The sequence below is a fragment of the Anthonomus grandis genome, chromosome 13 (assembly GCF_022605725.1).
Source record: "Anthonomus grandis grandis chromosome 13, icAntGran1.3, whole genome shotgun sequence".
NCBI lineage: Eukaryota > Metazoa > Arthropoda > Insecta > Coleoptera > Curculionidae > Anthonomus > Anthonomus grandis.
The window spans coordinates 6,955,667-6,969,781 of record NC_065558.1 but is presented as its reverse complement, the minus strand read 5'-3'; the positions used below and the strand labels follow the sequence as shown (position 1 = coordinate 6,969,781).

Below are 14,115 nucleotides of genomic sequence, written 5' to 3'. Positions count from 1 at the left end.
TATTTGAATGAAAATTAAATTTAATATTTTAATAACTATGGCAATTTGGTCCTTATTCAATTAATTACTTGCACATTAACTTGAAAAAAAAAACAAGCCTGTTGGTTCGTGAGAGATTATCCATGCTCGAGTTTCCATTATTTACGGCTAAAGGAGTGCAAAAACCAGGTCAGTATACCATTATTCTTGCATTAAAAAAAAACAATGCCAATAAATTACCACAAAAGTTATTATCTTAATGGTTGTTTAATATGCATCCGATCTGAAATTGTTGCTCATCTCTTTCCCGGTATTGTTCTATCATCAATTTGCATTTCTTTATTCAAGATATCGAATATATCCCGTTAGACGACGTCTTGGGAAAATGATTGTTTCGCTATTAAGGATATTATTCACGCTCAAATAAAGTCACATGTAAGGTGTAGCAGGAACTTCGAACGTTGCCATTCGAACAGAGTGAGAACGAGCACTTTATTGCCGTTATGAGAACGCAAATATCGTTGAACAGGTTAAGTCGAACGGTTAAGTTCCAAATCAATGACACTTTTTTTTTATCTTTAACAATAAACATCTCAGTTTCACGCCATCTATACTCGACAAAATAAGATTCAATTTAAACAAAGTAAAAGTGACTTTTTTGACGACGTTGACTAAGTGAACGTCCGGCATACGAGTACACCCATATTTTATTAGGTACTTAAGGAATATTATTTGAATTCCGCGTTTCTACCGAGTCCATATTCGGTATAAGGGTATAGTACCATAATTTGTTATAAGTACCACCGTTAAAGGCGGGTTCTCACGAGTTGATTTTCGTTGATCAACTAAAATTGAATCAAATTTTTGTTCACACTTGAGAAATATTCTATCAAGATGTAACAAGAAACGTGTAAAACGTACTTGCTGGCTTCGGAAATGGATTTCGAGAAGACATAAGTTCGGTGCTTCATCAACACTTTTAAAAGAACTTGCCGCAGAAGATGTCGGAGGATATCGGAATCATTTAAGAATGTCAGAGAAAAAGTTTGCAGAACTCCTTTCTTAAGTTCAGTTGAAAATTCAAAAAAAAAGATAAAAAGAAAGATACAATTACAGACTACTTTAAGATATTTGGCAACAGGAGATTCATTCTGTACTTTGGCTTTTATATATCGAGTACAAAAAACACTATTTCAAATTTCATTAAACCCGTCTGTGAAGCAATATATGACGCGTTACAAGAATTTATTAAGGTAAGAAAATAAATACATGCAAACGAAACTATATATTAATACATACATAAATATTCAGTGAACAGCAAATAAAAATATACTCTTAAATAGTAAAGAAAATCAAACATAAATCATCCATAAAATAATAAATAATGTATGAATCTAAATTTACAAGTTGGCTAGAGTTTGAGATATAATATCCGATGTTTCTGCATTACCAATATTTTCACCGTGTTGTTCTGTAGTAAGATAGAAAGAATTTCACCAGTTCTCTAATTCCTCAGCCACATTTGAAGAAACAGAAGGTAGACTATGGTCGTAACCACCCTGAGAATTCAACAGTTGTAAACGCTATTGTGAAGTTATTGCCAGTATTTTTTCTTGACACACAAGTGCATTGTTCAGAGGTAAGTTTCTCAACTGAGTTGCAAACTTGCTAAATTCATCTTCGTCTACAGTTTTGCTCCATCTACTAATTTCGTCCAGTTTATCTAAAGTTCCATGAATATTAGACATATTACTGCTAATGTTTGGGGACATTTACCTTTTGCGGATCGGAGATCCACCCAATTATTGTGTGGGTTTATTTCCAAGCTGTGGTTTTTCAGCTGCTGCTTGTAAATTTAGTTCCTGCTTTGTAATTGGAGGATCGAGCGAAAATTAATTTTCTGTGTCTTGTGTTGGGTTTTCTTCAAATGTATTGACAGAAGTATCCTGAAAATGATGTTCCTATAACTCATGTTTTTTTACAGGTTCCACAAACAAGGATAGAATGGCAACAAATTCAAAGTGACTTTTCGTAATTGTTGGGGGGCTATCGACGGGAAGCATGTTGTAATACGGAATCCGCCCCATTCTGGATCACAATATTTTAATTATAAGGGAACCTACAGTATAATTTTACTTGCATCTGTAGACGCCAGCTATTATTTCCGATATATTGATGTTGTTACAAACGGCCGAGCAAACGATGCCGCAGTCTTCTCCAAATCATCTTTAAATCAAGCCTTGCATGAAAATACCCTGAATTTACCTGAAAATTGGATTTTTGTGGCCGACGATGCTTTTTCTTTAAAAACATCCATTTTAAAACCATATGGAAGGACAAGTGGCTTATCGAAGTTGCAGAGAATATTTAACTATCGCTTGTCTAGGGCACGCCGGGATTTTGGCTGGAAGATTTAGAATTTTTGACTAAAACCAATTGCATTTGGAATTGACAAGGTGGATATAATTAGAAAAACAGCGTGTGCGTGGCATAACTGGTTAACAGTTACCGCAAGTGAAAAATATATACCAATAGGTTCGTTTGATACTGGTTCTGTTATACCAGGACTCTGGAGAACCGAAAACAGCCCAATAGCTTTACGTAAATTAGACCACAACTTTGGAAGCAATAATTACACCACTGAAGCTGCAAGCAAACGTGACAATTATGCCGAATATTTTTCTGGTCCTGGGGCCGTGCCTTGGCAAGACAAGATGATATATAATCATTAATAATTTTTTTCCCAGCGTTCGTTTATCCTTCCAATATTTTTACTGCAGTAATTAAGAAATATTCATCAAATAGCACTTACCAAATTTGAAATACTCTCCCTTGTAAATGACACATCTCTCAAAAATAAATCTGCTTTTTTGAACCAAAATATTTTTGGTTTATATGCATCATCGGTCCCACTTTTCTTAGATTTTAATACTAGCGTCAGTTCTTTCTTGTACATTGTTCGTATGGTTTTAATTTTATTTTTAATATCAGCCGTCGCGCGTCGTTAAATTATCAATTTTCTTTAATATAGAAGATAATGCGTTATCTCTAGCATCCCTATCTTTATAGGAATTTAATTTGACATCCCCCAAACGGTGGTGTTTCTGATACAAATCCAAAAAGGGGAGGACAATATTTTCTGATTACTTTCCAGCCATTTTTTAGGAAAACAAAAGCCCTATCAACAACTGACACACAAAATAAAGAACTATTTTCAACATAAACTACACCGGCAACTTGACCGACAATAGTTCAGACCAGTCGATTCACGCATAAAAATCGCATCATGACTCTTAGGCCTACCGCACACTGGCAACTTTAGATAGGCAACTTATTAATCATAAAAATAGAACACAATAATATTTATGATCTGCCGCACACAGGTGATTATTTAGTTGCGGCAACTAAAAAATTCCAACCTGTTGGATTCTTTGAGAGACGAAACAGTTGCTGATAAAATAGAACAAGCTTGTTTTAAACGGGATCGCGCTCACTGGTGATTTGCTTTGAAAAAAGTTGCTTTGTAGTTAATATTTGTCGATAAGCCGGCAAATTACAACAAAAATGGCTGCTATAGATGTTGAATTGTTTATTACTGAAGTCGAAAAACGACCAGCATTGTACAATACGAAACAAAAAAAAAAATTCAGATAAAAATCTAAAGAAAAAATTATGGACTGAATTATGTGAAAAATTCATTGAGAATTGGAATGAACTTGGGGATAAGGAAAAGAATGAAAAAGGTAAGTTTTACCAAATTATTTTATGTTTATCAAGTCACAGATTCAACATACCTACAGAATTATTCAAACATATACAGGGTGTTTTTAAATTTGGGGTTTACATTTTAACACTATATAGAATGTAAGAAAATAAAAACTTTTATAAGAATAAAATTTTGTCCAAAAAGGTCTTGATTCTGAGATACAGGGTGTAAAAATTTTTCATTTTGCTAGGAGATTAAGCAATTTAGGTCATCTGTTTATAGGAACTTTTGTTCTTATTTTGACCTACAAAATGTCGTTTTTAAAGCACAAATTATAAATGTTTTTTTTTAACAATCGATTTCACGGTTATGAATGAAAAAACATGTTAAATAAAAATGGCCTAAAAAATTACAAATTTTTGTTCAGCCAAATAATAAAAATATTCATTGCATTTAAATAAAAAATAAAGTTTTTTATAATCACATTGTTAAAAGAAAAACCTCAACTTAAAAAACACCCTGTATATTCACAAAAGACCAGAACATAAATTTTTAAATCTTATCATATTGCCAAGGAACAGACCCTTGAGGAGAAATAAAGTAATTTGCAATATAATCTCTAACTGTATACCCTTCATTGTTGCTCCTTAGTCCAAGAGCAGGAATATCTTCCAATGGACATTCATAAAAGGTGTCTTCAAAATTTAGTCCATCAAGTTTTCTCACATAATTGTGTAAAATACAGCATGCTTTTGTAATGGAGTCGCTAAATTCAACTTGGGTATCTAGAGGCCTGTGGAGTATACGCCACTTGTTGGCTAAAATTCCAAATGTACATTCTATCATTCTACGTGCCCTCGAAAGTTTATAATTAAAGATTCGTTGTTTTACGGTTAAATTTCTGCTTGGATATGGCCTCAAAACGAATTTTGAGAGAGCAAAAGCTTCATCTCCCACGAGCACAAACGGCATAGCTTTTCCATTTTCATCATTAGGAAGATTTTTTTCATTCGGAATATTTAATTCCTTCTTGTCAAGCAAATGCGAAAATGCCGATTGTTTAAATATGTTGGAATCACTTGCCGATCCATAAGATCCTACTTCAACATATATAAAATTATAATTGGAATCTGCAATGCCTAGAAGAACAGTAGAAAAGAAAGATTTATAGTTAAAAAATTCGGACCCAGATTTATCAGGTCTTTTTATTCTAATATGTTTCCCGTCTACTGCTCCGATGCAATTGGGAAATTGTGTTTTCTCATTAAACTCATTGGAAACTCTTATCCAGTCATCATGATCCGGTTTTGGCATATAGAGTGGCACCAAACATTCCCAAAGTTTCTCACATGTGTCTTTTACAATTTTTCGTATCGTTGTAATTCCAAGTAAGTATTCATAATGTAGTGATGCAAAGCTATTTCCCGTTGCTAAATACCTAAAAAAAAATTGTCTAATATACATCATGTTTTATACATCATATCATATACATAATGTTTTTTTAGGTAACGAGTTACAAAAAAGATGGAAAAATCTTGGAGATGTTTTAAAAGAGAGTACGATGCTCAAAAGAATATTGCCTCTGGTTCTGGGGCTAAGAAGAGCTTTTATTTCTGCGGGATTCTATAGAAAGCAGAATTAGTTACAACAGTCTTGAACAAGGTACTGATGATGTGGAAGATAACACAGAAACCAGAGAGGAAGAATCAGAAGCTAGTGAAGCTACGCAACTTCGTACTGGTGCCAAGACTGACCATTCTAGAAAGAAAATTTACCAAAAGAAAACTCATCAGAAAACATATGAGGAATCTCTGCTTCAGATTTTGAGGGAAAAAAAGGATACAGAGAATGAAATTGACGAAGATAAATATTTTCTTTTGTCTCTACTCCCTTCATTAAAAAAATTTGATGAAGACCAAAAATTTATTGCACGAACGGAAATCCTGAATGTGATAAGACGCGTTCGTATGTCGGGAAGCGGCCAAAATCAAATTCGCCATGAAGCAAATGCTTTGCACCACCAAAATACTGCCAAAAGTCTTGCTGTAAATATTCCTTCAACTAGTGCAGGAGGATCACATTATGGAGATGATAGAAATAGTTCTTTGCACTCGCCAACATATTCCTACCACCAAGAAGGTTATAACAATGTTATACAAAGCAGCAATCGCAATCCAAGCTATACTGCAGCACAATATATTTCAGACTTTTCCGCAGGACAGGTACAGGTTTATGCAAATACGTCCCAACAGCAAATTGATGATGAGTCAGAAATGTCGTCTCTGCTTGAATTACATTAAATGCTTATAATACTAATATATTTCTTCGTAATAAATATTTTTCAATAAAATGAGTTTTTTTCTTACCTTAGAGTTACGGCCAATCTTTCCTGTGGCGGCACAGCCATTCGTAATTGTGTATTCTGGTATGAAATATGAGGACCTGTCAACACCAGAAGCTCATCAAACCTTCGTATACTCATACGGAAATAATTAAAAAAATTATTTGGATGTTCCCTCAAAGTGCTGAACAATTTATAAAATTGCCCATCTAGAAGTCTTTTACTTATCAGAGGATGGACCCAAAATTTTCGCTTTCCTTTTTGACGACGTTTTTTTAAAATCAAAGCATAAACGCACGCTGTTTCTAGGAAATCCATTTCGACTGAGGTTGCGGAGCAACTATTCAGTCATCATTGGGCGTTGTAAATAGATTTGCAATAATTTTTAGTGACTAAACTATTTAATCGCCGAGATTAAAAAGTTGCCAGTGTGCGGTAGGCCTTACTTGAACGATAAAGTTGGAATAGGTCGAACTTTTGTGGAAGCGATTTTTGTCGTTCAACAAAAATTGAAATATCGGTTCACACCGGGATTTTTATTCGATTTCAGTTGATCAACAAAAATCGTTCAACGAAAATCGACTCGTGAGAACCCGCCTTAAATTGCTTGGGATTATTTCGAGGTTCAAATGCTCGGCAAATATTTTATTCCGATCGTTTATCTTGCAGAAACAAGTGATTTATTGAAGTCTAACTTATAGAATTGTATACGCATTATTAAATACAATTAAAAAAGAAATAACACCCTCTGTTAACACTTAGGCTGCCATGACTATATTTATATAAGGAAAAAAAGTATATATATTTATATGCAAATCCGACAAGTGTTGTATTTAATGACATGCACGTTTACGGTCTTAAGGTTGTTGTCGGTTGCCGTAATTCCAAACCTACGCGAATTTTTTTCTCATGAACAGATTTTACTAAATAAACAGGTTCCAGTATATATTCTTAATAAAAAAAAACTTCGCGGGGTAAATATACCAAACCGGTATTGTTGTTTATTTAAAATTTATATTAAGATATGCGGCGCACACGTTGGAATGAACGTCATATGTATTTATACAAACCACACAACGTTCCTAATTTATTTATTTCCAGGTAGAAATTCTTATTTCGGAGCGTGATTTCGCGACCGCACCCTCGCGGCGTTATCGCGCAACATCTTCAGTCAGTCTCAACCGACCATACTAGAGTGAAAACTTCCATAAAATTTGGCACAGAGATAAGGAATCATGTCTTAAGTTGGTTCAAGAGGTGACCAATTAATAGAGGAGGCGTGAGGAGGTTATAAAGTCTTTTGACTCTATTGGGGTGTCTGCTAGAGGTAAAAACATGAAATTTGGTACAAAAAGTGTTGCATCGACTTTAACACCACAATTTTAAATGGGACACCCCGAATATTTTTATATTTTTAGGTTCCTTGGGAGAAATAAAGGTAACTTTTATACGAACTACCCATCCGAATTTTGTCTAGTTTAGACAGAAATTAACAAACTTTGGAAGGATTGAAAAGAAAAATAGCAACTTTTCTGGAACAAATACAGGTATGCAAAGCAAAATAATAATTTCTTTGACAACTTCAATCACTTCTAATTCTTAAATGCTCAACTTCAACTGTCTAGAAGAAATTTAAGCTTCTATCAGACATTTCTTGCTTTAAACTTTGCTAATTGAAGTTCTCCCTAAGGTGGTACCTTCTCTGGTTTTCGGGATTTTGAGGTCCAAAACGTGACATAAGTGCCGAAATCCTTACAAATCTTCGTAAACCCGCGTTTTAAAAATAAAACCAGAGGTTCGTTCTTCGTATTTCCATTCATACTCAAAAATAGAAACTTTTCTGGAGCAAATAGAGTAATGTTCCAGACGGTTCAAATAATTTCTCTATCACTTCCAGGGAGTCCCAACTGTTTCTTGGACAACTTCAATCACTTCTAACTCTTAAGTGCTCAACTTCAACTGCCTGGAAGAAATTTAAACTTGCTTCAAAATTTTCCAGAAGGTCGTACCTTTTCTCGTTTTCGAGATATGGAGGTTGGAAGTTTTTAATTTTTGATTTTTTCCAGGCAGTTAAGGACATTTCAATGTCTTTTTGGTAGTCAATACTGCCTGGAAATAAGATATTTTTGATCTTTTTTAGGCACTTTAAAAGCCACTTGGTCGTTGCCTATGCTACCTTGGGTGCCTTTAGAGCATCATTGCAAGAAAACCAGGGGTTTGTGTTTATAATTCCAAAAAATAATTTATCTCTCATTCAAATAAGGCAATTGAGGCCGTTTCAGAAGGTTGCACTTCTCCTAAAGGCGAATTTTGAACAAACATTTAATTTCCTACACATTTTCACCCATTAGAAAGGCCAAATTTACTGTACACCTAAATTATATCCTAATTAAGTCGCATTAGTTAAGCATAAAGTTTAACACTTCTCAAGCAATATATGCGATTTTCTTATAATGATTTAATAGTGACACAACTAATTAAGTTTATTAGTGTTTCGTGATAATGCACTCGTAAGCCGCTCTTTGAAGTGTGAAATTTATTCCTAACTATTCGTCGTTAAACTGTGCATTTCGACTCCCCTATCCCGTCAATAAAATGGTAAATAAATTAAAATATTACGACCGAGTTGGTTCGTTGCTTGGTCGGTACCTTTCTCGACGTAATAGTGATTATCACTTTCATCTATTCAACTTTGATGTACTTGAACAAAACGCAAACGCTGTTTTGAATTGTTGCTATGTTTTTTCTCAATAGTTTGGAATGTCAAGAGTTGTTAGAAAGCAACGAAAGTACAAGGACTTATTGCGATTTGACAGTGATTTATTTCGGGTAAATCACGATTTTTGATTCGATTTCGATTTGTTTTTTTGGGAATCACGCTTTCGGGCCTGTTTTTGCATTGGGTGTGATAATAAGAGGAGTGTCTTGGTCAAAAATCATTTCCTTGTTTCTTATTGCTAACTCAAATTGAAAAACAACGAGTAGTGGATTGACAATTTTAAGCTCGAAAACTCAGAGTGTGCAAAAAAGTTTTATAACGGCAACGGCCAAGTGGCTTTTAAAATGTCTAAAAAAGATCAAAAATATCTTATTTTCAAACAGTATTGACTACCAAGAAGACATTGAAAAGTCCTTAACTGCCTGGAAAAAATCAACAATTAAAAACTTTAAAGCTTGAAAAAATACAACCCCCAAATCTCGAAAACGAGAAAAGGTACGACCTTCTGGAAAATTTTAAAGCAAGTTTAAATTTCTTCCAGGCAGTTGAAGTTGAGCACTCGAGAGTTAGAAGTGATTGAAGTTGTCCCAGAAAGATAACATCTGGGACTCCCTGGAAGTGATAGAGAAATTATTTGAAGCGCCTGAAAAATTCCTCTATTTGCTTCAGAAAAGTATCTATTTTTCTTTTCAACCCTTCCAAAGTTTGGACTTTTTTAAAACAGAAAATTTAGACTTTAATAGTATGAGAGTATGAACGAAAATATGAAGAACGAACCTCTAGTTTTATTTTTAAAACGCGGATTTACGGAGATTTTTGAGGATTTCGGCACTTATGTTTTGGACCTCAAAATCTCGAAAACCAGAGAAGGTACGACCTTAGGGAGAACTTAAATTAACAAAGTTTGAAGCAAGGAATGTCTGATAAAAGTTTGAATTTCTTCCAGGCAGTTGAAGTTGAGCACTTGAGAACTTAAAGTGAGTCAAGTTGTACACAAAAGGTGACTTTTTAGACTTCCTGGCAGTGGAACCTCTATTTACTTCAGAAGAGTTTCTATTTTTCTTTTAACTCCTTCCAAAGTTTAGAATTTTTTGAAACACAGAACTTTCACTTACTTTAATATTATGAGAGAATAAATTAAAATACGAAGAACAAACCCCTAGTTTTTTGTTTTGTAAAAAGGTTTAAGACACGGATTCAAGAAGATGTATGGGAATATCTATGAGTTCAATTTCTTTAAAAAAAAATTGTTTAAATATTCCAGGCAGTTGAGTTTAAGCAAATATAATTTTACATTTACTATGCAGTTAAGGAAATAAATGTTATGTTTAATTGCCTTATAATTTTAGTTATTCCAAGCAATCAAGATCAAAATTAGCTCAATTGCTTTGAAAAAAGAGCATAGTTTTAATTTTCGTCAGTTGAGTTTAACCACAGAATCTTAAAAACCAGAAAAGGTACGACCTTAAGGAGAATTTTAGTTAAGAAAATTAGTTAAAAAAAAATAGAAATATTTCAACATGAATGTTTTTTATAATAGAACCTTTAAAGTCCATTTGCTTTACTAGCATGAGAATATGAACGAAATGATTAAGAACGAACCCCTAGTTTCCTACACAAATTATACCACAGATCTTTGGGAATTTCAGCACTTAAAAAATTCCTAAACTTTATTCTTTCTTTCAGGCAGATCCAGAAGTAATTTTTTCATTCCTTCTGGATAATTAAAACCTCCGTGATATAGTATTTTTAATGTCATAAGGGAAAATTGAAGAAAAAGTTTTCAGGTGAGGAAACACAGTTTTCCTCTAATAGCATCAAAAAATTTCAATTTTTTTCCACGTTCTTTTGACGATTTCTGTGATCTTAAAATTGCATTAAAAACACCAGATTTCAGAAATCTGAAAAGGTGCAACTTTTGGTAGACGACCGTATGGAATATTCGTTAAAATCATGAAGAACGAACCCCTAGTTTTTTTTATTTTTACACAGAAATATTTCATCAAGATTTACTTTATAGAAGAACTTTCTGAAATCTTATTTGCTTTAATTGTACCAGAGTATGAATGGAAATATGAAGAATGAACCTCTAGTTTTTTTCTAAACAGGGATTTAAGAGGATAAAAAAGTGCTCTATTTTTTGGATCTCAAAATCTCGAAAACTACAAACGGTACGACCTTAGGGAGAATTTTAATTAGCAAATTTTAAAGCAAATAATGTCTGATAGAAATTTATTAAATTTCTTCTGAGTTGAGCTCTTGTGAGCTAATTTAAGTTGTCCCAGATTTCTGCTCCTTCCTGGAAGCGATAGAAAAATTATTTGAATTTCCTGGAAAATTTCCAGAAATATTTCAGAATCAATTTTTTTCATAATAGAACCTTTGCAGTCCATTTGCTTTGAAATGATTAAGAACGAACCCCTAGTTTCCTACACAAGTTATAACACTGATCTCTAGGAATTTCAGCACTTGAAAAATTCCTTCTTTCACACAGAAGTAATTACTTTCTTCCTCCTGGACCAATAAGACCCCCTTAAGGTCTATATATATTTTGCTTCTTCCAGACACTTTAAGTTAAATTCGCTTTTTCTTATTTCTAGCTATTTCTGGTTTAAGCCATGGATTATGATGATATTTAAAAGGAATCTTCAATATTCATCCAATCTGGAGAACTAGTCGAATTCCTTGACGTCTGAAATAATTAAAATGACAAAGAGAAACTAAAGAAAGGTAGTGGAAAAGAAAAATGTGCTCTGAAGAGAGAAAAAATGATGAATGAGATGAAAAAAGACTTCTGGAACTGCCTGGAAGAAATAAAAAAATTATATATGCTGCCTAGCAATTTCCATATTTGCTTCACAAGCTTAAATGAGATGATTAATAAAATTAACGTTAGAATCAGAAAAGCATTTGTTCACCGACTTATGTGAACTCAAAATTTTCCTCAAAAACACCAGATTTCAGAAACCTGAAGAGATACAACATTAGCAAATATTCGTTGAAATCATGAAGAACGAACCCCTAGTGTTCCTACTATCACTTATTGCTTAATAAAATCACCTATTTTCACCATAAGGATCCGACTTTAACTCCTGATTAAAGTCAAAATACGGAACCCATTCTAATACAACATTTTACTCTTACCTTTACTCAGCTCCTATTACCAACATCCACATAAAACTCTCTCCAAAAACTCTGTACACTATAGGCACTCAATTTACAAACCCTCGAAAACCAGTCTTTCTCAAATTTAAAAAAAAAAAAAAATCAATCCTGACTGCACGAATAATAATAATATGAGAACCGTGTTACGGTGCGAAGCGAAACGGTACCGCGGGTACCTGCCGACGATCCGCGAAGTACTAAACGCGGAGAGTCGAGGAGATCGAGGCGGTCGTACCTGCACCACGGTTCTCGTTCCGTCGTCTATCTAGTGAGAGTTGCGTTTTTGTTTGTTTTTCGGTTCTATTAATGAGATGCCGTCGCGTTTGGTTCCCTTGAAACCCCAATAATAAATAACATTCCTTCCGGACCAACCAATATTTAAATAAGGTATAGCTGAATTTATACACTTGACGTCGAGGATTTTGGTGTGGTTACCATTGATGAGCAAAGGATTCGATAGGGTCTTGCATCAGCGGGATTCGAGATCATTGACAAAAAGACAGAATCACCACGAGCCGTGGTGTAAACGGTCACATTTGATATTCCTCATTTTCAGTGACAAATACAGTGTGTTTTTAATTTTTATTAGACTTTCATTTAAGTCTAATATTCTAAAACAATATAATGGAGATCTGCGATGTCAGTTTTAATCCAGATACAATTTCAACTTTAGTCCAGGAACTGGAAGTCGTTTTTCAGTTTTTTTTTCAGCAATTTAAAGTTATTTTTGTTCCAGTCTTTAAGGTACCCTATAAATTTTAATTCATGCATTTGAGTTAATTGTGTCCAGACTTTTCGAGTCCATTTTGATGGTTTTCCGGTCTCTTCAGATCTTTTTCATATCTTCCAAATTTTCGAATTTTTTTCTAGATTATCCGGGCATTTGAGATATCTATTTAAATCTTCCACACATTTTAAGAAATATTCCTTTTTATTCCATTCTATGCTTTTTATCTCATTAGAGCATGCAAAGAATTTGCCTATTTAAAGATATGAATGAGAAATGATTTCAACTACCTCGAAGAAATACAAAAATTAATTAAAGATGGCGATAAAAAATAACCTCAAATATGAGTCGAAAACTCTTCTTAGAACTTCTTCTCTTCGTAGAACAATAAAGGAGAGATAACGTAATGGAGTTATCTGCTAGATAAATGAGGTCCATAGAGATCTGGGATGTATGAAGCAGGCAAAGAATGTCTGGAAGAAATAAAAAAATTAACTCTAACATTAACTGGTTAAAAGAAACGAAAAACTACTGTAACTGTCTAGAAGAAACTTGAAATCTTTGACTGCCTATAAAGGATGTTTCACACCAAGGCGACACTCATGCTTCACTCATACGGTGCTCCAGGTACGCTCAAAATTGATATAATGAAATCAAATACCACTGACACCAAGCTCACGCGCATTCATTAAAGCGTCGCGATCTTTTGCCAAGGATATTTTGAGCGTTGGATTTTATCGTGTCAAGACTTGAGCGCTAGTGTTTTTACGATTAATGGACAACGTGGACGAGAAATTAATAGAAATTGTTCGTAATAAACCCGAGCTGTATGATCAATCGAATAAATTATACAGTGATAATGTCCACAACAAAAATATTTGGTCAGAAATAGGGAAGGCATTAAACAGAACAGGTAAATACTAAAGATTTATTTTATTAATCCAAAAACCAATATATAAACAATTTTAAGACATTAAGTTAAATGTTACGTTTGACATTTAAATCATATCATTTTGCCAAGGGACCGCGCCTTCCTCTAAAATAAAAAATCTTGTAAATATTTCTCTTGTTTGAAAAGCTATCTATGGCTACTGAGTTTCCTCCCTGTCTACATAAATGTCTTAAATTGTTTTCTATAACTTCATCATTGTTTGAAATGGTCGAAACTGTTCCATGACGAATGAAGTTGTGTAAGATACACGTTGTTAAAATCAGTTTTTCGGCATATTTAGGCTCTAATTTCAATCTTCTGCCATAAAATCTGAATTTTTGGGTGAGAATTCCAGACGCATTTTAAGCTACCTTGCGGGCGCGAGATAATCGCTAGTTAAAAATACGTTTTTCAATTTGATTTTCAATATGAGTTCCAGGAAAAGGTCTCATTAAAAACTTTTTTAAGGGAAAAGCTGGATCTCCAACGATAACGTATGGGGCAAGTTGCTGAGTCCCTGGTAGGATTGCATCATCCGGAATATCAA

At 33.8% G+C, this 14,115-nt stretch overlaps 1 protein-coding gene across 2 annotated transcripts in view; it reads right to left on the bottom strand.

Moving 5' to 3' along the window:
- The window catches only part of LOC126743659 (storkhead-box protein 1), a 109,720-nt gene extending 97,562 nt beyond the window's left edge, over positions 1-12,158 (bottom strand). For both annotated transcript variants that reach the window (XM_050450860.1, XM_050450861.1), the window contains exon 1: positions 11,890-12,158. The gene's annotated coding sequence lies outside the window, so the exon portion shown is untranslated. The remainder of the gene's footprint in view (positions 1-11,889) is intronic.
- Between the last annotated feature and the right edge of the window lie 1,957 nt (positions 12,159-14,115).